General features: G+C 40.9%; 1 protein-coding gene across 4 annotated transcripts in view; it reads left to right on the top strand.

Moving 5' to 3' along the window:
* The first annotated feature begins 5,094 nt into the window (after positions 1 to 5,094).
* PLS3 (plastin 3) overlaps positions 5,095 to 24,839 on the top strand; it is a 90,922-nt gene continuing 71,177 nt past the window's right edge. For 2 of the 4 annotated variants that reach the window (XM_038588122.1, XM_038588119.1), the window contains exon 1: positions 5,095 to 5,239. The gene's annotated coding sequence lies outside the window, so the exon portion shown is untranslated. Of the gene's footprint in view, positions 5,240 to 8,808; positions 8,890 to 24,839 lie in introns of all 4 variants that reach the window. The other 2 variants (XM_038588120.1, XM_038588123.1) reach the window with 2 other exon arrangements.

The raw sequence follows: 24,839 nt of genomic DNA on the forward strand, positions 1-24,839 counted from the left end.
CCTTTCTTGTGCATTTCATATAAATGGAATCACATAAATGTCCGGATTCTTTCATTTAGCATGTTTTCAAAGTTCGTTCATCTTGCAATACTGTCAATTACTTTTCAAAGCCACATTTTGCATATTTAGTAGACACCCAAATATTTATAGCATTTTAAAATCTGATTATATTCTCTACACACACACACACACACACACAACCAGACACACAAACACATGCACACATGCACTCACACACTCCTAAATTCACCAAAATCTAGCCTAACATTTGAGCATCAAACAACCAAACATAATAGGCTAGACATGACTGTTTCTTTTAGGAGCCTGATTAGTGGTGTGGAAAATTATGGATAATCCTTATGAATTTTGAAATATGCTCTACAATTTATTCTGAAAGCTCTCTAGTATATCTCTAAAAGACCCTTCTCATAGGAAACTTTCAGTGTTTGGAATTATATTCTGATGCAGATTGAATATTCCATCCAAAAGAATGCTCTTATAACCCAGACACACAAAATAGTGAAGCCAAGATATGCATGGGAGCTAGTGCACTCACCTACCTGCCCTGTAATTTACAGGCGTGTTTTTCCTTCCAAACCAAAATGTGACATGTGCTAATTAGTTATGTAAACTTCATGGGAGGGACTAACATAGCAGTATCTAAAGCAACTGTCAAAATTGCTGTAACCAAAAGCAAGACCTCCTGTAATTTGCAATTTAATCACTGTAAAACAAGGTTCAGAAGTCTGTTCTATCTCTAGAACAGGAAGTATAACAGATATTTTATCTTCGAAGTGGATTAAATAGATGTCAAGCCACTTTCTGATTGATGTTATCACTGGACCTTTATAATGGGCAAATTCAAAGCTTTTGTTTTGCAGATAGGGAAGTGGAAGCCTGTAAAGGAAGTCCAATCCCAGAAACTCACCCAAATTTCTTTTGCTTTCCTCCTTGAAATGGAATGCCTTTCATTTCCACTTAGCCTTATCACGTTTTATGCATCTTTTAAAGCCTAACTCAAGTACCATTGCACAAAAGATGCCTTCTCTGACTGCTTCAGCCTAATCATTCCCATTCCAGAGCATCCAGAGTTACTATAGCATCCCTTGTATATTCTATCTTGTTGTCTCAGTATTTCACCTACATTGGTTTTGCTATTGAATTATTCAACTATTAATTCCATGTGTGTTGAGACCATACTTTTTCTACGTTGCATATAATTGATTTTTAAAAGATGATTTATTTGAGGGAGGAGGGGCAGAGGGAGAGGAAGAGAGAAACTCAAGCAGACTGACCAGAGTCCAACATCCCACAACCCTGAGATCACAACCTGAGCCAAAAATCAAGAGTCAGATGCTTAACCCCAGCGTGCCGTATTATTTAATTCAATGCCCAAAACATAATAGGTGCTTAAAAGAATATTGTCCATTAATGATTTGACAGGAAACCTGAGGGTAACAGTTTAATTCTGAGCATTTCCTGTGATGGAATAGTGACCTTCATTGGATCTACATAATAGAAGTTTACTGTTGATCAAATATATCCTAATCCTAGTAAAGACATTTCATTGGACTTTTTTTGGCCTTTTGTTTTTCTTTTTAACAAATGAAAATATGTGGGGCACCTGGGTGGCTCAGCCGTTGAGCTTCTGCCTTCAGCTCAGGCCCTGATCCTGGAGACCCGGGATCAAGTCCCATATCGGGCTCCCTGCATGGAGCCTGCCTCTCTGTGTGTGTTTTTCATGAATAAATAAATTTTTTTAAAAATGAGGTAATCCCTGGGTGGCGCAGCGGTTTGGCTCCTGCCTTTGGCCCAGGGTGCGATCCTGGAGACCCGGGATCGAATCCCACGTCGGGCTCCCGGTGCATGGAGCCTGCTTCTCTCTCTGCCTCTCTTTCTCTCTCTCTGTGTGACTATCATAAATAAATAAAAATTTATTTTAAAAAAATGAAAATGTGAAAACACTCTTGGACATGTCACAATAATTTCTTTATGAAAATATGCTTATAAGATCATTGGCAAGGGCACCTGGGTGGCTCAGGGGTTGAGCATCTGCCTTTGGCTCAGGTTGTGATCCCAGGGTCCTGGGATCAAGTCCCACATCGGGCTCCCCATGGGGAGCCTGCTTCTCCCTCTGCCTATGTTTCTGCCTCTCCCTCTGTGTCTCTCAGGAATAAATAAATAAAATCTTTAAAAAAAAAAAAGATAATCGGCAGGTTTTAGCAGTCATTCAAATTGATAGTAACTGCTAAGACTTGAGAAATATTTTAACACGCCTATCCAAAGAGTTAACATTCATGTGTTATACATGCATACATTTTGAGTTGGCAACTTGAAAACCACCTTCACTTAGTAAACAATGGAAATAACTTTGCAATTATTATATTCTGGGTCAAAAATTTTTAAGACGTTTCCAGGTCTACCAAGATCACCCTCATGCTTTAATATTTAAGGATAAGAGAAATCTTTAAAATCACATTTTTTTAAATCACAATTGAAAAGTTGTATGTCACTATTTGCTATGGATATTATCATATGAGCTATATTTTTAACCACATATAACATGTTGAATAAAAAAAAGGAATCAAGGATCAATCCAAGAACATAAAAATATCATAACATGAAATAGAATTATCATACTAAAACATAAGATGAAAGCAAAATATATTGGTTCCTGGAAATTAACTGATAAATCATAAAGCAATTAATTAAAATAGATTGGTACACAATTACACATTTAGACAGTGAAGAGACCTTTTAGATTTGGGGCAACACAAAGGTAGCTTAGTTACATCAAAATGCCTATTTTAATAATATCCATCAAAATGCAGTTCTACCTGGATTATACTGTTGAGTTTGTTACATAGGAATCTCAACTAGCAGGTTCCTGGGTGGCTGAGTTGGTTAACTGTCTGCCTTTGGCTCAGGTCATGATCCCAGAGTCCTGGGATAGAGCCCCTGCATCTGGCTCCATGCTCATTGGGGAGTCTGTGTCTCCCTCTGCCTCTGTGTTCTAACAAATAAATAAATCTTAAAAAAAAAAAAAAAAAGTAGGGGGAATCTCAACTAGATCCAAATAGGTGGTTCCATGTTTAAGGTATATTTTTTCTGTTGGAGACTCTTGAGGCCATGAGTAGTGCCACCACTTGGGCACCCTGCAGCTTTGAAACTATAGACCACTGCGCTTCCATTAAAGTGACACTTCTCACCAACAAACTCAGAATTCTACATCCTCACTGTTAGTGGTGAACAAAGACTTTTATTAAACTTTCAACATAAGCTTTTCTGATTAAAAATGAAAGCAAAAGTAGCCTATGCATAGGATTCTTAATATTTTGACATCCTCTAAATTCCAAAACTTGAAAAATAAACTGAAGTCGAAAATTAACTGAGACAAATATATCTATCCTCGAAAACTTAGCTTGCCGAGTTCCTTCACACTATTGCTAAGTCTGTCAGTTTAAGTCGGAAAGCAGGTGGAAGCTTTTCCGGGGTGACTTACAGGCAAAAGGTAGAAAACCAAAGTACCATATTTAGCGTGTCTAGAAATTCTGTGCAAAGCATTCCAGAAACCATACCAAAACGCGGGACAACTACTGGAAGCCAGAGATCTCCTTCTGGAGCCTATTGTAAATGTGTGTGGCAGTGCACGGCTGCCCAGTCACCCTAACAGCAATGCGTTGAAATCCATATTTTTGTGGTGACCCCAACCTGACCCAGTATGAAATCTTATAACAGAAATGTAATGTTTCTGAAAGCATGATTGCCCTCTCATTTCTTTTTCACCTTCCTGTGCCTTTCATAAGTCCTTCTGGTTGGTTAATCATTAATAAATATTTAACAAGTCTTTTTTTCCCCAGTGCCAAGTCCTTCTCTGCTTATCTACCTTTTGGGCAGTCTCTGGACTCCCCTACACCTTCCCATTTAAGAAGTCCTGGCACCCACTACAGATTAATTTCTCCAAGGGAATTCATAATAGCAGATCAAATGGGGGTCTCTTTACAAGAGCGTTCAATCTTTCAGGCCACTCTTAATTTAGCATTTTTCCTAAAACACATGGAAAATGGGATGGAACTGAACCAATTTTGTTTGTAAAAAAAAAAAAAAAATCAAGGACACAGTTCTGGAACCAGATGGTTGCCACTCGAACGGGAAAGGGCTAAAACTTTCCCTTCGACAGCTGTCCCACAAGCCAATCACTTGACCTGACCCTGGAGAGTGCCCTCAGATTCCGGCCCTCCGAGCTGATTTTGGATCTGGAGTGAGCCATAGGATCGGAATGCAGATACGGAGGGAAACCTCCCAGTGTATTAATGGAAGAAGCCAGCTCTGACCTGGAGGCAATCTCATGGGCAAAGAAGAAAAGCTACTCTGGCAAACAGAAGAGGTACTCTGGGAAGTAGTAGCACGTCTGCAAGCTTTCTCTGGTGGAAAGAGATTGATGAGAATTGACATCCATTTCCAGTCGAACGAGTGGAAGGACGTTACTTCCACCATTCCGAACCACCGCGACCTCTCACCCCTTTCCGCATGGACAAACCTACCAGACAGGTGGTCTTGCTCCACGACTAATTCACTTGGCACGAAACCAGACTTGAGAGCCTTGTCCTGGTCCATATTCTGATCCCTGGACCCCGGAAGGGAAAAGGGAAGATCGCTAAGGTCTCACACCTGGGCTCATCCGCGCGGACGAAACTACGAGTAACGTCCCTCCTTGCGCCGGGCTTATCTTCGCCGTTCCAGGGGTGGGGGGAACGGTTCCCTCGGGCTTAAATAGGGGCTTGGTGACTCTCAATCTCCCATTCCCAACATTCCCATTTATCTCTTCCACTTTTTTTTTTATTTTAATTTTTACTTTTTTTGCATATGACTGAGCCAGGCACCGTGGGCTTCTAATGCCTTGGTAGCCGGGGAGAGGGAGCTGCGGCGCGAGGGACCACTCTCCGCTCCGGCCGCGGGGTTAGAGTCCCCATCCCGCCAGGGTGCCCATCCCGGGGAGCCTTCTCCCGGCTCCCCACCCAGTTGATGTGACAGGCTCGTGGCCCAATCCCCTTCCAGGTTCCCAGGCCGACTGTTAGCACCACCCGAGCCAATGGCGGCGGCCGAGGGGCGGAGGGGGCAGGCGGGGGGAGGGAGCGCTGCCTTTAGAGCCGCCGCCGCCAAGATTCCAAGAGGCAGAAGTTGTCTGAGCGCGTCGGTCGGAGGCTGCCGTGCCGGGGCCGGGACTCTGCGACTCCTCGTAAGTGCTCTGGGGGCACGCAGGGCCCGGCGGGAGCGGGCGCCCGGGGCGCGGGCAGGCGTGCGTCCAGGGGAGAGCATCTCCCGGAACTTGGGCTGGAACGTGCCCAGCGCGGGGGGACGCGGGGCGGAGAGGGGGCTGCGGACATTTCCGTCCTGGACCTTGGGCGCCGAAGCGGTCCTCGCACCCAGGATGGGTGGGAGTGACAGCGTTCCCACGACCGCCCGCCGCAAACACGTTTTCTGCTCTTAACGATCGGGGTGGTGGTGTTTCGCTAGTTGCTCCCAACTTGTTGCCTACCTGGGGCCGCGGTCCTTGACGCCCACCCTTGCCCTTCTCCCCGCCGTGGCGGCGGCCCCGAAGTGGGAACGGGGCGGCTAACTTCCCTTCGCCGTCCTCCCCCGGCCCCTGCCCCTGCCCCCCCGCCCGGGCCTCGGGAAATCCCGGAGCCCGCAGCCTGCGACGCCTCCGGCCCCCGCTCGCCCGCCCCGGGTGACCTCCGGGCTCAAGCCAGTTCCGGGTCCCCGAGCGGCTGCCTTGGCCCAGGGAAGGAGCCGGGTTCCGACTGCCGGCCGCCCGCTCGCTTCCCTGGCCACTGGCGAGAGCGCCGCTACCGCGCCGCGTCTCCTATGAGTAAGCACTTTTTTCTCTTCAGTAGCACAAGCTCCGCGGGCCGTGGGGGCCGAACCCCTCGGTCCTCCTCTCCCCGGACCCCGCGCCTCCCGTGCGCTCCTTGCCCGGCTCCTCCGGTTCTGCAGCCGCGAGCGCGCGCGGCCCGGGCGGCTGCAGCCGGGACCTCCCGCGGCTCCTGGGGAGGCTGAGCGTCGGGCGGAGCCCGAGGGGGGTGATCTCCCCTCCCCCGCCCCCCAGCTGCACTTGCCGCTGTTTACTTTCCTCCGCCGCAGCACTTAAGCGCGCTAATACGAGGCGGGGGGACGCTGAGCACCCCCGCCCTGGCTTCTCGCCAGTCCCAGAGCTGCAGCCGCTGCTACCGCTCTAGCGCGCGGGCGGCTCCAACCGCTCGGCTCCGGGACAGCGGCTGGTCCCAGGCGGGGGGCGGGGGGGGGGGGAGTGGGGTCACTGCTGTCTGACACTTGCCCGACGCGGTGCTTCTTGCCGCTCCCCGGATCTGCACCCCACCCGCAGGGGCGCAGGCTGAGCCTAGAACTGTTGGCGAGCCTCGCCTTTTAGGATCCGACGGACGGGATGCTGGCGGGGGCGGGGGGATGGGGCCGAGCGCCTGGCTGGCCTCGACGTAGGTTGAAAACGTCAAGTGAAATGACAGACTCCTGAGAGAGAAGCACTTAGCGCCACTTTATTGATGTCACAATGTGTCTGGGAGCCTCAACTTGATCCTGGAGACGCGATTTACAGTGAATTCCAGCGAAGTGGCCGAAGTCCCACACTTGCTGATTGGCATCACGTGCCCCAAGTCTCTGATGCCCCTAGGGTAATGGTCACATGACTTCTTTTGCCTTGAAAACTGGAATGTAATGGCTGAAGCCCATTTTCCAAAAACTACCACGACAAAAAAGGAGAGGGGGAGTGTGAACTAGCCTCTACTCCAGGGAATTCTACTTGGATTTGGAGGAGGGGAACAGAAAGGGAATTTGGTGCTCCGATTTTATCCGAAGTAAAAACGGGAGCTGTTTTTAAAATAACTATTTGAAATATGTTTGTGCTGGGATATATATCTCCCCAGTGGCTCTCCTAAATTAAAAAAAATCTTACTAATTATTTGGTAGGGAAGCCGTCCATTAGTGCACACCCACTTCATCCCTAAATGATAGTTTTGAAGCCATATTCCGTAAGATAGTGTCACAAAAAATTAGGATTTACCCATATTCCTGGTTCTGGCCTATATTCTAATTGAACTGTTCTCTTTAATAGGCATCTACGTGAAGGTGGTGGTTCATTTCTTGACTAAAATTAACCACCAGTAATTTGTAGTTTGGAATTAATTGGATCAGAAATCAGCTACAAAAACAGTGGATTCTAAATCTGATAAATCGAGTTGGTTGGGTTTTTGCCTGTCAGTATCTAGATGGAATGATGAGAAGCCCCTGAAACAACTCGGGTGACGACCAGTACTCGCCCATGTGGCCCAAGTTAAGATTGCTGTTGGAAAAACGTGGCAGTTCTGATATTCAGATTATATTGTGCTGAGTATAGAAATGGGCAGGGCGGGGTGGGGGAGAGAAAAATGGGCAGAGGAGTCTCTGAGGTTAGGAGTTTAAAAACTTATTTACAAAAGTGGATCCAGTTGATACATATTCAGCCTTGAAACTAGGGCAGCTATAAATGAAAGTGGGAACATTTAAGAGATTTTTTGGCTTTGTAGGCATTAGCCAAAAAAAACCCTCTGTCTACTGCAGCAACCTCGGAATGACTGGAGCACTCCATTTTTGTGCTGTGCCTGGGTTTCTGAGCCTAAAAACTAGAACTACTTAAAGCAGGGCTAGCCTTGTGGCACAGATTTGCTCAAAGTGGGATTAAGCCACACCTGAGTTGTTGGAGTTAACTACACTGGTAGATAGACCCCCCTAGTGGAAGTGAGGTGATCATATATTTTAGATTGAACTCCTAATACGTATCTTAACCTCAAAGAGAGAATACAATTATCCAACCAGGTTAAAGTGATGGGGACATAAGCTCTTTTTAAAATATTAACACATCAAAATAGTATCATCGCTAGGCTCTCAGTCGACCAAGCATTTCATTTCATTGTCTTCAAATGTACACTCATTTAAAACCACTGACTCTGTTACTGACTTAATGTGGGGGGGGGGTATCATTTAATGAACTCAGGTTTTTCTTAAGATTAGGAGGTTGTGAGTCTAATTCTTAATGTCTACTGTTAGATCTAGCAATTTATCAACCACTCTCTTTCCCCGGGGTGGGGAAGCCAAACAAATTATGCTCTGCCTTGACTTAGTGCAGACAGTCAGCGCTGAAGTTGAAGGGTCTCCAGTCTGATGCCATCATTTAGATTCCATAGCTAAAAACGTCTGGGCTTATGGCATTTGGGGTAGAAGGATTAATTATAACTGGTGAGTAATATTTTGGTTGAGATTACATCTCTTCTACAAATGGTTACATGCACATTAGACTTGACTATTTATACTGGCAGACTGTCAGTATCCAGGGCACTATCAGAAACCAACTGAAATTTTGCTCCTAGGCAAACCGCATGACTGTTACTAAAAAGAAGGGGGTAGCTTGGCCATGGTACTCGAGAACTAAAGTGATTCTTTTTGGTGAAACCGACAGGGGTGAAAAGGAAGAAAGTCCGCTTTCCATTGGCTTTAGGCATCATTTCTCCTTGCCTTTCCAAGAAATTTACTGATATGATATTTTTACCACATATGATAAATTCAGGAATCCGCTCTTCTGTTTCATGGAGCTCAGCCTAGGCAAAATGCGAACACTAAACTTTTTGCTGGTCAGTACAGATTCCAAAAGTAGCTGGTATAAAATTAAAAACCATCATCTATCAATATACAATTCAGGTATCTCTTTTTAAAATTGTTTCATATTTGCTCACGTGATCGTTTTTCTTTTGGTTGAAGGTAATCCAGGGAGGGAAAAATTTGATCTGTGAAACTAATAAAACACAGTTTGGATGAAAACAGATCGTGTTTTGAGTCTGTGTAAGTATTCTAGAAAGTGATCTGCCATATATATGTACATTCAGTGTGTTGGGAGGTTTCAAAAGCTTTTTGGATACATTACACTGTTGGAAGTTCTCAGACACCAATGGTCAGGACTAGCTGTTTTTTGTTATACAGCTTTGGTTACAGTTATGGCTTAGAAATACAAAAAACTGTCTAATCATGAAATGTCAGGCTCAGAAGGTCATAACTCTTGGGCCAACTTACTGTAGTTATGAAGGTAAGGCACTGTCAAAAAAATTCAGTATGTTTAATAATACCTAATTTGCCTTAATCTTGGCACTTGAAAAAAAAATCTTGGCACTTGAAAGACAAATGTCAGTATTTGATGTTTTAGGGATGAAAAAAAAAAACATGCTTTTAAGTGAAAATTGAAATACTAAGGGAAAAATATATCTACCTTCAGAAGAGCTCAATTTTATACGTCTCAGCTACTGACTGACTCCTAGTTTGACCTGGGGAAAGTTACTTAAAATTACTATATTGAGGGGTGCATGGGTGGCTCAGTTGGTTAAGTGGCTGCCTTCAGCTCAGGTGGTGATCACAGAGTTCTGGGATCTCAAGCCCCTACCCCCGCCCCCCATGGGGCTCTCTGCTCAGTGGGGAGTCTGCTCCTCCCTCTCCCTCTGACCCTCCCTCCTAGCTGGTGTTCTATCTCAAATGAATAAATAATCTTTAAAATATTACTGTATTGATAATGCACATCGAGTACATTATATATCTTCTCATTTATACAATTGTGGGCATGGCTCAAGGTTTTGGGTTTGCCGGGGATTTTTCCCCCCTAAATAGTTGTAGTCTGGCTTATTTCAGTTTTATTAGTTGATTTTTCAAGTTTTAATGCCCCCATACAGAACCAAACTAACTACCTCGTTGGCACTTTGGTAGCTATTCAGGAAGATGGTCACCAGTGGCCCATTCTATGACTCGTGTTAGCTCTTTAAAATATAGAGGTACTGTTAACATCATTCTGAGCAAGGATTTTGGCACATTAAACCCTACTGATTTTGTATTACGAGAAAGCTTAATTTTTCTTACTGTTTGAGGAAAGGAGGTGGTGTCGTTTATTGGCAAAGGCAGTGAGCATGGAACCCAAGGGCTCTTAGTCCTCTACAGTTTGGACATAAAGGCCATTGTAGGTAAATCACACACATTCTCTGTGTTCATATTTGGATTTTACTTTATTAAAGCCATCTGTTTCCAATCTGTCACAGCCATGCTGAAAGGATAAGTGAGCTATGGATAAGTGAGCCTTGGCTCTTCAGCAGACAGGTGCTATATAAAATCAAAGTACTGTAGTAGTAGGTCACAGGCACACTAAAACTTTTAACAAGAGTCTACGGAAATGGTAGACTCCTCATCACTTCAGTCTCCGCCCCATTTTTGCTTGCCGGCAAATGTTCTCCGGCCATCCAGTTTTACGAGCATAGGAGAAATAGAGCCAGGCATAATCTAATGCAAAATAAGGAGAAACGGCAGATAACAAGAGAACCAAAACCTATATGTAATGCTGGAAGCAATTACTGTGATCGTTTTTTTTGTTTGCTTGGTTTTTTTTTTCTTCTCCTTCTCAAGTAACTACTGAGCAGTATCGTAGTGTTTGTTGGTAATCTTACGGAATCCAATGGTTTATCCAACTTCATAGTTTTGTGACTGCCCATAATGGAGGGGCCCCAGCTGCTCCCGAAAAAGCCAATGCTTCTCCTTAAATTGCCCTTTAGAGGAGTACAGGTTTGCAAAAGCTTCTAATGGAGGAGATAATCTGTGGTATGTTCCTGGTAAGCCCTCATGAACACGGAAAGGGACGTTAATGTAGATCTGCATTTGAGAAGCCCGTTGGATAGCTGGCTGCTGAGGGGTCAGAGTTAATGCCCACCCTCAAAACCATTAACCTTGAATTAATTTTCAGTGTTTATTGTCATCTTGCCAATTACAAGACAGTGTTAACTCTGTCATTCTTTGAGCTACCATGCATTTTTATTTCGTCGGTTTTACTTCTGAATTCCAGTATGTTTAACATACAGTGTTACACTAGTTTTGGCTGTACAATATAGTGATCCAGCAGTTGCTCAGTGCTCATCACCATCAATGTACTTTTAACCCCCTTCACCTATTCCGCCCCCCCCACCAGGTTGTTGTCTATATTTAAGAGACTTCTTTTTCGTTTTTCTCTTTTTTCTTTGTTCACTTGTTTCTTAAATTTTCTTAAATTCCACACATGAGTGAAATCATAGGGTATTTGATATTATTTGTTCAAATATCATTGGTAAAGTGATAGTACTGAATTAAAATGAAATAAGCAGAAACCTCTGAGTTAAAGGGCTTTTGAAATAACCTGGTATCATGTGACTGGTTCTGAAGAGTGGATTCTTTTTGTTCATGGTGGTCAATTTCTTTTATAAAGTCTGATCTCTTGTTTCTACTATCTTTGGTTTAAAAGATTCAATAGCAAGTTATTTTTGTAAGCCATTTATTGAAAATCTAACTCAGATCTTTTAAGCTGCTTATATTATGTGTGTGTATAATAATTTGCATAGAATACATATTTTTCTCTACAATAAAATTTGTGAGGTCAGTGTAATAGCTTTGAATATTTATTATATGCTCTAATTACATAGTGTTGCACTCAGATTGACATTTCTGCTATTGACACTGAATAATACACTATCTTTCATAAACTAATGTAATTTGTAAGCTTTTTTCCTGTATTTAACTAGCTTGTTGTGTATTTCTGGTTTTGTCCTTTCTTATTCTTTTTTGATATTTTGGGGCTTGTATTTCAGGTCAGAGAGAATTAGCATTATAGACTGCATAGTGTTTTCTAGAAGTGATCACGATAGGAAATGCTACAATAGTCAATATGTATGATTTAGTTAATCTACTAGAAACCTATCTTAAGTAGTGAATACTTAAAATATTTTTAACCACTTTGGGTTAAAAAGTTCAAAGTAATCATAAAAATTTTAGAGGAAAATATAAAAGGATTTATAATGAAGAAAATAAAAATTACTCATAATTGTACCACCTGTTCATATTTTTAATCTATTTCCAGTATAGAAAGTTATATATTTTAAAAATTGGAATCATCCTGTATATATAGTTTGTATTCCATTCTTTTCACTTACTTACTATGTTTTCTTGTAATCAAGTATTTTTTTTTTTAGAGATTTTTATTTATTTGAGAGAGGGAGAGCACAAGCAGGGGGAGGGGCAGAGGAGGGAGAGGGAGAGGGTCAAGCAAACTCTATGCTGAGTATGGAGCCAGAAGCTGGGCTGGATCACAGGATCCTGAGATCATGACCTGAGCTGAAGGCAGACACTTAATGGACTGAGCCACCCAGGCACCCGTGTAATCAAACATTTTTGAAAATTTTTAAAATTACTATGATATTCCATATAATGGGTATTTCATAACTTTCACTAATTCCAGGTTGTTGCAAGTTTATGGTGTTCCCATATTTTGTAGATAATGCTTCACTGAACATCCTTGAGCAAAAACCGTTTTGCAACTCTGATTATTTCCTTGAGATAAATATTGAGAGGAGAAATTGCAAAGATTTTTCTCTTTAAAGTCCTCTGCCAATCGCTGAAATTTAAACATTGGCTTAAGCAAAAAGAGGCCTTGATTTCAAACAGTGGTATTCCAACACAAAAAAAGGACTGTTCTTTATATAGTGTATGGTATTTGACTCTAAACTGAAGCTGATTTAGGTAAAGTATATGTCTTGGAAATATTTTGGTTTCCTCTGATCTACTTAACAGGTGCAAAGCAGGATAAAGGAGAATCGTGTGGGGCATACAATCATAGGAAGTCTATTTTTAAAACGGAACTGTTAATGGGGGAAGGGAGACAGGTTTGTTTTTAACTTGCCCTTAGATTTCAGGTTGCTATAAAACTCAGTTCAAGTATCCAGAGCTTATTTGTGACCATAAACCTTCAGTATCGTAAAGGAACTTTTATTTTTTTTATTTTCTTAAGATTTTATTTATTTATTCATGAGAGACCCAGAGAGAGAGGCAGAGACATAGGCAGAGGCTCCCCATGGGGTGCCTGATGCAAGCCGAAGGCAGATGCTCAACCACTGAGCCACCTGGGCATCCCTGTAAAGGAACTTGTAATCCTGGAGTTGGTTAAGTATATTTGTTGATAGGCTTTTCTCCGTCTCAGGCTGGCTGTCCCTTAAATTACCTTGAGATCACTCAATAAATTCGAAGTTTTGTATTTCATTCACATTGCTTAGATAACTCTGCAGAGATTTCAATAGTGGTGGAAACTGATGCTACTACTTAATTTGTTCTAGTATATGGTGACTCCCCAGATTACAAACACTTGATTTAAGAAATAATTCGTATATTTGAATGGGTCATTGTACACTGCATGTACCTCTCAAAACTTGTCCCGTGCTGTTTCACAGACCCTTCCCTAATGTTTTTCTCCTTCCCCCAGGTCGCCAGTCTCACTAGGGACCATATTGGTCTGGGTGTAGCAAGATGACCCAGAAGTGATAGAGAAAATTTGACTGACCTGGGGGTGCCTGGGTGGCTCAGTCAGTTGAGCATCCGACTCTTGGTCTCGGCTCAGGTCATGATTTCAGGGTCCTTAGATTTAGCCCCACGCCAGGCTCTGCCCTCAGTGGGGAGCCTGCGTGAGATTCTCTCCCCCCTCTCCTTCTACCCCTACCTCTACTCACACGTGAATGCTCTTTCTCTCTCTTTAATAAATCTTAAAAAAAAATTTTTGTCTGACCTGACAACTCATTCCTACCATCTCCATTATTTTTTCTTTTCAGAGAGATCATCTACAACTATACTTCATAGTCAGAATGGATGTTAGCATAAAATATGGGTTCCAAGGGCTTTGCTATTTTATGTCTCTGTGACATTAGAGAAGTTCTGTAACTGCTTCAAACCTCAGTTTCACCATCTGTAAAATGGGGCTAATACCCCTTGTTTTCAGTGTTGTCCGTAAAATGAAATGAGAACATTAACAATGAAGCTAGCCAGTAGTAGGTACTCAATAAATACTTCCCTTTTACAGGTGAATGTTTCCCCTTAGATGACCTTGTCAGATATCTTTATCCACCTGTTCATTTTCCTCTGATTCAGACACTTTTTCTTTAAGTATCACTATTCTAGATAAACCAGATAGTTTATTTTTTTCTGCTTTATTTAATGGTGTTGTGAAAATATTGCCTTCCATTGCTTTTTATTGTGGATAGGTAAGATTTTAACAATGTTCCAGGTTGAAAAAGATTCTTGACTTAGCTAGGAAACCTGCTTACCATTTAATTTATTCTTTTGTGACAATATTGCCACCTAACAGTTTAAAAAATTCGCCTTCAAAGGAAAATTGGAAATGTGACTCTATACATACATTACAGAAACCATTATTAAGCCCATTGTGGCTAACAAATACAGCTTAGGGGTGCCTGGGTTGCCCAGTTGGTTAAGCGTCTGCCTTTGGTTCAGAGGGTCTTGATCCCGGGGTCCTGGGATCAAGCCCCGCATGGGGCTGGGAGCCTGCTTCTCCCCCTCCTTCCTGCTTGTGCTCTGTCACTATCTCTGTCTCTCAAATAAAATCTTTTTAAAAAAATACAGCTTAGATCAGAGTGAAAGGTAATGATAGGTAATGTTGATGCTTGATGGGGAGGTGGGGAGGGAAAAAAGCTTCAGCGTCTTCAGTGCTTCTGCAGTAGGAGGAATAGAAATGTGAATGTTGGGAAGTTTACCTTTGTAAAAATAGGAGACAAGAAAATAGTGAAAACTTAGTGTTGGGGAATGCAGAGAGGCAAAGGGTTATAAACGAAATCAGCATCTTTCCAAGATGACATGTAGCCTTTGGAAAATGGGTGAATCCAAAACATGTTAATCTTAAATTTATGATGCCCCTTGTTTCCTCTAGTGGAAGTTTTCAAAAGCAAAAACCAGGAAATGATGAAGGACACTGACGCATTCAACAAATATTTTGAGCACTTTGTGGGTCTCCAGTTTAAAGCTACAGTTGGAATCATTTTTACATGTGACCATGAATAATTCAAATTTACATCTTATGATTAAAAAACAAATATAACCAAATTAGTTAGTGTATATAGATCACCAAAAAGTAATACTGACAGATTTACATGTTTAAAAATATAAGCCAGCCCACACATTTGGTGTCTGATCCTAAATCAAAGCGTTCCAGCATTTGTTGGCCCTCTGGGGGGAGGGGGGGGGAGAAAAAAAGAAAGAAAAGGCAAACTAGAATCTATTCATAGGTGCAAGCCAAAGATGGGAAACTTCCCTAACCAGAGATTTGTGTAAAGAGGAAGGGAAGGAGGATTTGTCAAGTCCCTCAAGATATCTAAGAATTACATAAAAGAAGGCCTCTAGGCCAGTTATTTGTTATTTTTCAAAGATGTTATTTATATATTTGACGAGAGAGAGAGAGCACGAGCAGAGGGGAGGGGTGGGGGGGGAGAAGCGGACTCCCTGCTGAGCAGAGAGCCTGATGTGGGGCTTGATCCCAGGACCCTGAGATCATGACCTAAGCCCAAGACACACGCTTAACCCACTGAGCCACCCAAGCGCCCCCTAGGCCATTTATAAATAGATGTAAACTCAGGAAAACTTTAAAATGTGCCCATAGTTCCCAAATATATATTGAGAATAGTATAAACTCCAGATGAAGTACTAGTTAACCAGGGATAGTAACATAGATGATGCCTTAATTACTGAGTTTGTGGGATGGTTTCATCATTCAACAACAACAAAAATATGTAACAAAGACTTTTAGATGCCATCACTGTAAAGGTGGGTAAGATACACCTGCAGCCTAGTAGAAGCAAAAAATACAAAATATTGGATTTCATGAAAGCTAAAAATATTCTTCCATGTAGAAAATGAACTTAAATATGGCCCTTTCTCTCAACATAAAATAATTTCTAAATTTAAACCTTGTGTGAACAAAGACATTCATTTATAACCCAATATAATCAAATCTAAACTAAGAACAAATCAAATTTAAACATTGTTATTTCTTTGCAATAATTATTGCATCCTAAAAAACAGTGCCCACTATGAGTTAATTTTACTTAAATAGAACATTGCTCAGCCTATAAATGAAGGTCAGCAGACAGCAGTGTCTTGGAATAAAATAGCCCTTTGGCAAGAAAATGAGCCACACCCCATTTAGTTTTTACAAAAATAAAATTCTTTCCAGCTTTACTAAATTGTAGATGTTGTGCACAGCATGGAGCTCTGCTGTCGTTGGAGCCACAGCTGTGGAAACAGCCATGTGTGCAGAAGCCCCGAGAAACATTGATAAGCCGTTAGTTGTACCTGCAGTTCTTGGGCTTTCTGTAGTACAGTATTCTGTTAAGTTTTATCTGACTCCAGAAGAGTAGTGAGTACCTACACCTTAATTTCCTTCCTTGAACTTCTTGATTGTCACAGACTTTACAATGAGCAGGAAAAGCCCGAATTCCAAATCTCATCATCATTTCATTTTGGTGGGAGAGCATCAGATGCTCTGTGGACTATGTCTGGGTGTACCATGGAAAGAACTGTGTTTCTAGAGAGAAAGGAAGAGGAACTCTGAGGGGAAGCCCCATTCTTCTAGTTCTTTCACTGTACCTAGCACAAGGCAGATCTCCATACATACATAACATTTAAAAGGACAAAAAAGATGGGATGCCTGGGTGGCTCAGCGGTTGAGCATCTGCCTTCAGCCCAGGGCGTGATCCCAGGGTCCTGGGATTGAGTCCCGCATCAGGCTCCTTGCAGGGAGCCTGCTTCTCCCTCTGCTCCGCTCTCTCTCATGAATAAATAAATCTTTTTTTAAAAAAACAAAAAAGAAATGGCTATGAATGACCTTTACAGATGAAGATTAAATTTGAAAACCTAACCAGCATAATTTGTAACTTAGGAAACACACCAAATAAAATACATAATCATGTGAACCTACAAGAAGACTAAGCCAATGGTTTCCTTGGTTTTCTTTCTCATTCAGTTGTTTTAAACAAATAGGAGTTAATGTTATGGCTGGCATTTGCATTGTGATAACTGCTTAATTTTTGACTCAAAGAAGAAAATGGGACATACTAATTTTTTATTTTATTTTATTTTTTACATTTTGAAGTGGTTTTATTGAGTAAAGTGTACAGCTTCAGCGGATTTTGGCATATTCGGAGATACGGATAATCATCACCATGGTCAATTCTTAAACATTTTCCTCCCCTCAGAAAGAAACTTCATGCTCTTGAGTTATTACTCTCCCCCGCCCTCTACGTCCCTAGCTTCCCCCTCCTTATTCTTCAGCAACCGCTAATCTACTTTCTGTCTCCATCAGTATCCACATTCTGACTTTCATACGAATGGAACATAGAGCCACATGGTCTTTTGTGACTGGCTTCTTTCACTTGGTATAGTGTTTTCAAGGTTTAGTCACACTGTAGCATGTACCAGTACTTCATTCCGTTTTATGGCTGAAAAATATTCCATTGTATGGATGTACCACCTTTTGTTTGTCCATGTATCCATTTGATAGACATTTGGGTTGTTTCCACTTTTTGGCTATTAGGAATAATGGACAATGCTGATATTAAATGACTAACCACAGGTCAGCTAATGATGTAGAAGTGGTACTGACAAGATGCCGTTTCACTTCTCACTACTCTATTACTGTAAATCTTTGCTTTGATTGACTCTCAGCAGTACTGATTTTTACGTCTCAAGGTAGCTGAATTTTGGTTTCCTAATGTTTAGTTGCGTATTATCACCTTGTTGCCAATTCCTTTTTCTTTAGTAATATTTTCACTGGAATAATTGAAAGCCTGTGCAAGTTGTATAATCACCTTTTCTAAAACTCACTGTAAAATAAATAAAACTCACTGTATAATAGATCTATACAGAATTTCTTGTTTATACACATTTATTGAACACCTATTAAGTATTGAGCACAGTGGTTTCAGCTGATCTAAAGCATTATTGAACACATCTAATATATTTCTTTAATTTATTTTTCAAATATGAAACATTCACAGAACAAAATTCGAAAGCTATAAAAGGACATAAAAGAAAATGAGCCTTCTGCTCCAGACCTGAGCCTCCATTTCCCTTTCCAAGAGCTGACCATTAGAACCTAGTTCCTTGTGTATCCATCCAGAAATAATATTGAGTACACTTAACGCTTGATGTTTTCGGAAGAGCATGGTGTTCCACATTTGGAACTGATGTTAAGGTTGAGGAATTCTTTACTTTCTGCCTTAAATATGAGAATGAGAGATTATCAAAGAATGATTAAAAGAATCGCCCTTAGTTTCAGATCCGTTTTTCTTTCAAGCACCCTTGACCACCTCCAATTCACCTGCATGGTATCAGGTCAAAATAGCTAATGATACTAGAACTGACTTCTGCCATTGTGTTCTGGATTCAACCCATAGAGACGTTTCTAGACCCAGTCTCCTTAGTCTTTTTTTTTTTTTTTTTTAAACATTTTATTTATTCACAAGAGACACAGGCAGAGATACAGGCAGGCAGAAGGAGAAGCAGGCTCCCCAGGGGGAGCCTGATGCGGGAGTCGATCCCAGGATCCCGGGATCACGACCTGAGCTGAAGGCAGACACTCAACCACTGAGCCATCCAGGCATCCCTTTTTTTTTTTTTTTTCTTTTAAGTAGGCTGCAGGCCCAACGTGGAGCCCAGTGTGGGGCTTGAACTCACAACCCTGAGATCAAGACCTGAGCTGAAATCAAGAGTCAGACGTTTAAAAAAAAAAAAAAAAAAAAAGAGTCAGACGTTTAATCAACTGAGCCATGTAGCCCCCCCCCCCCAGTCTCCTTAGTCTTATGGATGGTGTATACCTAACATAAGGATAGCCCTCCCTGAGGGAGGAGGGTTGTAGTTCAGCTAAGAAAAGCTATAATTTCCGGGAGAGCCATTTAGAACTTGCTAGATAATTACTTAATTCATTTAACAGGCCTTTATTAATTATCAACAGTGTGCCAGGCACTGGTATCACCAAGAGAAATCAAACAATGGCACATTGTTTGAAGAGCTCAGAGTCTAATCTGGCCACTGATTTTTACAGATGAGGTGACAGGTTTAGTTGATTTTGACTTGCCCCAGCATCCAGTGGTCGAGGACAGGGATGGAATGTAGAATGTAGAGTTGCCTGTTACCTAATTCATCACATTTCTCACCATGAATTCAAACACCACATCCAGAATCCAACTTTGTTTACTAGGAAAGCCTCTTCCTCTCTGAATTAGCTTATACTAAAGGGCGTTTTCCTTCAAGTGTTAAGAAAATGGCAGATGCCAAGTCATTCAACTTGACAGGAACTGAGATACACTTCACCTATAACTTAAGCAGCTTGGTTTAACTCGGCCAGCGCTTTGTCACTAATGGAAATTCATTAGAAATGGCTTTACAGTGGTGGATTATTTTTCTAGGTCATACATTTAGTCCAGACTACTCTTACACTAACAAAACTGCAGTCCTGATTACTGATCTTAAGAGAGTTTCCTATATTGTGATGTATCCAAAAGATTTTGAAAACTCTAGTGTCAATATATTGGATATACATTATGAGATTGATCACTCTTGATTTCTTTTGAAGTGGTTTTTGTCACTCTCTGAGAGCTGGTATTTCCTCTTTGTCTTATTACACACACACACACACACACACACACACACACAAACAATTCCATTTCATTCATTTATACAAATATTTACTGAGTGCCTTCTATAGGTCAGGGGATGTCCTAGGACACTGGCAATGATAACTTTGAATGAAACAAACAAAGGTTACCATCCTTATGAGGCTTACATCCTACTAGGGAAAGATAGAAAATAAACGATAATATAGTGTATTTGTTGGTAGTGTGTTGTGAAGAAAATTGCAGCAGGATTAAAGATCCAGGGAGTGGTGATGGGCACTGAGGGGGGGCACTTGATGGGATAAGCACTGGGTGTTATGCTCTATGTTGGCAAATTGAACTCCAATTAAAAAAAAAAAAAAAGATTCAGGGAGTGGGAAGAGGGGCATTGCTATCTCCAAGTCAGGTGGTCACAGAGGCTTCACTGACAGGAAGATATGTGGGGCAGGACATGAAGGAGATCAAGGAAGGAGCCATGATCAGTTCCTGATCTGGGGCGAAGTGCCAGTTAACTAAATAATTCCAATAACGGGGGATCCCTGGGTGGCGCAGCGGTTTAGCGCCTGCCTTTGGCCCAGGGCGTGATCCTGGAGACCCGGGATCGAATCCCACGTCGGGCTCCCGGTGCATGGAGCCTGCTTCTCCCTCTGCCTATGTCTCTGCCTCTCTCTCTCTCTCTCTCTCTCTCTGTGTGTGTGTATGTGTGACTATCATAAATAAATAAAAATTTTAAAAAACTAAAAAAAAATAATAATTCCAATAAAGGGTACCTAAATTATCATATACTGATGGGTTTCAGCCCTGAAATTCTCCTTTATTTCAGCTTCTTATTTTGGTATTGAACAGAAAAAGAAAGTATCTTTTACCCAGATCAGATACTCTAATAGAGTCATGAATTGACTGTCTATGGTAAAGCTGTTAATAGTTATGTCAATAATGTTTTGGAAAGATTAGTGGGAATAATGTTGAAAACGGAATATGGTATTATTGCAAGTAGATTTTATTCTCTTTTCCTTATCAATTTAATTATACTATATTCTGTGTTTGTCTGAATTCGATTTTTTAAAAATGTTTACTTTGCCATAATCATAGACTGTACCTGTAAGAAAGAACCTGGAGGGATGCCTGGATGGCTCAGTGGTTGAGCATCTGCCTTCCACCCAGGGCGTGATCCTGGAGGTCCCGGATCAAGTCCCACATTGGGCTCCCTGCAGGGAGCCTGCTTCTCCCTCTGCCGGTGTCTCTGCCTCTCTCTGTGTGTATCTCTCATGAATAAATAAATATAATCTTTAAAAAAAAAATGAAAGCACTTGGAAAGATCTTGTATACCCTTTACCCAGTTTCCCCCAATGGGAACCTCTTGTAAGACCATAGTGCAGAATCAAAGTGAAGTTCCATCAGTGCTAGAATCCCTTTTGTTAACCTTTTAGAACAACACATACCTCCTTACCCCTGCCCCTGTCTCTACCCCTGGAAACCATTCATCTGTTCTGCATTTCTATAATTTTGTCATTTCAAAAGTACTATATAAATGAAATCACAAGGGCACCTGGGTGGCGCAGTTGGTTGAGCAACTAGCTTGGTTTCGGCACAGGTCATGATCTCAGGGTTGTGAGATCGAGCCCTGCATCAGGCTCTGCTCAGTGTGGAGTCTGCTTGAGATTCTTTCTCCCTCTCCTTCTGCACCTCTTGCTTGTGCTCACTCTTAATCTCTCTCTCAAATTAATAAATCTTTTTAAAAAATTAATGAAATCACAGAATTTGTAAAATCTTGGGATTTTTTTTCACTCAGCATAAGTTTCTGGAGATTCACCCAAGCTGTCTATATCAACACTTCCTTTTTATTGCTGAGTAGTGTTCAGTGGTGTAGATGTACTACAGTTTTGTGAACCATTCACCCACTGGAGAACTTCTGAGCCATTTCTAGTTTTGGCTATTACAAATAAAGCTGCTGTAAACATGTGTGTACAGGTTTTTGTGTGAATGTTAAGTTTTTATTTCTTTAGGATTCGTGCCCAAAAAGTGCAATTTCTGAGTTGTAGGAGAGTTGCATATTTAGTTTTGTAAGACACTGCCAAAACATTTTTCCAGAGTGACTGTGCCATTTAATCTCCCACCAGCAGTGTATGAGTGGTACAGTTTTTCCACATCTCTGCCAGCATTTGGTGTTGTCACTTTTTTTTTTTTAAAGCCATTCTGATAGGTGTGTAGTGATTTCTCATTGTGGTTTTATTTTACATCTCCCAGTGGTTAATGATGTTGAACATCTTTTTATGTGCTTCTTTCCTATCCATGTATCCTCTTGGGTGTAATATCTGTTCATGTCTTTTGCCTATTTTTCTTAATGGGACTTTTTTAAATGTTGAGTTGTAAGAGGTCTTTTATATTCTAGATAGTAATCCTTTGTCCAATATGTGGTATACAGCTATTTTCTCTTAGTCTGTAACTTGTCTTTCCATCCTCTGAACCAAAGGCGTTCAGAGAACAAAGGTATTTATTTTGACGAAGCCAAATTTGTCACTATTTCTTTTTATGAATTGGCTTTTTGATGTCATGTCATGTCTAACACCCCTTCACTAAACATGGTTCTGAAAGAGTTTTTCTAAGTTGTTTTCTAAAGTTGTATGGTGTTATGTTTCACATTTAAGTCTGTGACCCATTTTGAGTTAATTTTTGTGTAAAAGTGTGAGGTTTAGATTGAAGTTCTTTTTTTTTTTTTTTTTTAATGGTTGTCCAATTGCCCCAGCACCACTACTTCACTGATGCACTTCTACACCCTTGTCACAAATTGGTTGAGTATACTCGTGTAGGTCTCCTTCTGGGTTCCTTGACCTGTTCCATTGTTCTGTGTCTGTTGCTCTGCCAACCCCACATTGTTTTGATTCCTGCAGCCACAAGATAGGATTTGACACCAGACAGACCCACTTTATTTTTCAATATATTTTACCTGTGGCAAGACCTGCTTGTTTCCACATAAGTTTTTAGACTAAGTTGGTCTGTGACTACATAAAACTATGCTAGGATATTGATAGAAATTGCATTAATGAATTAGAATTTTGAGATTGCATACGTAATGTTAAGTTAAAAATTGTAATTCCAATAAGGAAGGCAATTTAATTTTTTCCGTGGTCTCATGCTAGGTCTTACTTTCTACAGTGGTCCCAATTTTTATGATTTTAATTTTTTATCTTTTTTACAGATTTATTTATTCATTTAAGCAATCTCCACACCCAATGTGGGGTTCAAACTCACGACACTGAGATCAAGAGCCACATACTCCACGGACTGAGCTAGCCAGGCACCCCAACTGCTATGATTTTTAAATCATTGAAAGAATATTAGTTGGTCATTTCTTTCCAGACATAACTTAGATGCCTTTTTTTGATTGCCAAAGTTAGAAGTTTCCTTTTTTTTCAAATGAATGTCACATTGATATATCTTGATTTAGATATATAACTTTCAGGTTCTAAATCATTGATCTAGTTTTCAGTTTAAAACTTTTTTGAAGGCTTACTTCCAGATTTTTTTTTTTAAGATTTTTTAATTTATTCATGACAGACACAGAGAGGCAGAGACACAGGCAGAGGGAGAAGCAGGCTCCATGCAGAGAGCCAAATGTGGGACACCATCTCGGGTCTCCAGGATCACACCCCATGCTGAAGGCGGCACTAAACCCCTGGGCTACTGGGGCTGCCCTTCCAGAATTTTTAAACCCCCCCCCACATTAGATTTTTGTGTACAAGTTTCCTAAACCTATCGTTCTACCTTAAGGAGATTATGGTTTACCTTTCCTGTTGTTTTAAACAAATGCGTTTCCTCAAATAGCAAAACAGAATATGCCACTAAAGCAATGGGATTTAGGGTATTGAAGTTTGGAATGTGCTTGTTATTCACAAATAGTAAACCAAGTTTTAAAACTTTTGGTCATTCTCATGTTTTGATTTTTGATTCTGCAAAATAAAATCTTAAAAATTACAAAAAGAACCTGGTAAACTTCTTAGTTTAAATAGGACACTTGGAAACTTATTCTTAGGTGTAAAAAAAAAAAAAGAGGACTGTTAAATTGATTAGGGCTGAAGAAGAATGGAAGAGAAAATGTCACCTTGTTGCTTTTGGGTAAGGGAAAGTGAATGAGATCATGCTCTCATTTCTGTCTTGCTTTCTCAAGATAAAATTTTTCCACTCTTCTTTCTGCTTAATGAGGGTGGAGGCACCAAAAAACCTCTGGCTATCTTTCCTATCCTGTTTATATTCTAGATTGGCTTTTATTGCTTTAACAGAATGTATCACTGGTGGCCTATAACATTATGTATGTGGTATTAAGTAGTTAGGCTTAGACAGGAACTTGAAAATCACAGTCCAAGGATACTACCTTGATAAGTACAGTTAGCAGAATTAATTTCCCAATAATGAAAACTTCCCTAAGTTAGAGCCTATGGCTCAGTTTTAGTATAATCATCATAGTGAAATTTACTACCACTGATTTCACCCATTGTTTCTCCCCCCGCCTCACCTATAACTAACTTTGTTTAGGTAATGGTCAAGCTACCCCATAATCTTCCCTATAATTGGGGAAAAAAGTGTAATTTAAGGAAGAATGCAATAAAATAGTGCTTATCATAAACAGATATTCCAATTTCTTATTTTCACATGTAGGTTATCTGCATTTGTTTTTATTTATTTGGTCTAATGAGAGACTTAAAAGTACCTTCTTTAAAGCAGTGAATTCTCAGAATCATTAAGCCTATGACAGTCTACGCCATCAAAAGAACACTGCTAATGGCTTTAGCCAACCTCTAAGGTAACATAGTACCAGGGAGAGGGATAAACTCAGAGAAGGAGGAAGTTACTCTGGTGTGGGTGACTTTTTGCTAACAATACGATTTTTAGCAAGTGAAAGCCACACAAGCTATTTGCTTTGTGGCAGAATTATAATGAGACTTTTTAGTTTAACCAGGTAACAGATTGCCAAATAAAATACTGAGCAAGCAACACTGGTCAGTTAGAATTCAGGCTCTAAAAACCGGAGCCAGTGTAGTGTAATGTTTACAGATTCAACTTCATTTTCAAAGAAATAAAATTGGGGCATCTCAGCAAAACTATAATTAATAACATTTATGGGGCATCTCCCACATGTTTGAGCAGTATGGGCAGATAACACTTTATGAGCCCACAGTATTTTTGCACCCAATCTTAAGGATAACCCTACATTGTGTTCAGGATTCTGTATTGGGCTAAATTTAACAAATGACCATTATGTGTGGAAAATAGCAACCATTGTTGTTGAAC

Source organism: Canis lupus, chromosome X, assembly GCF_011100685.1.
Source record: "Canis lupus familiaris isolate Mischka breed German Shepherd chromosome X, alternate assembly UU_Cfam_GSD_1.0, whole genome shotgun sequence".
Classification (NCBI taxonomy): Eukaryota; Metazoa; Chordata; class Mammalia; order Carnivora; family Canidae; genus Canis; species Canis lupus.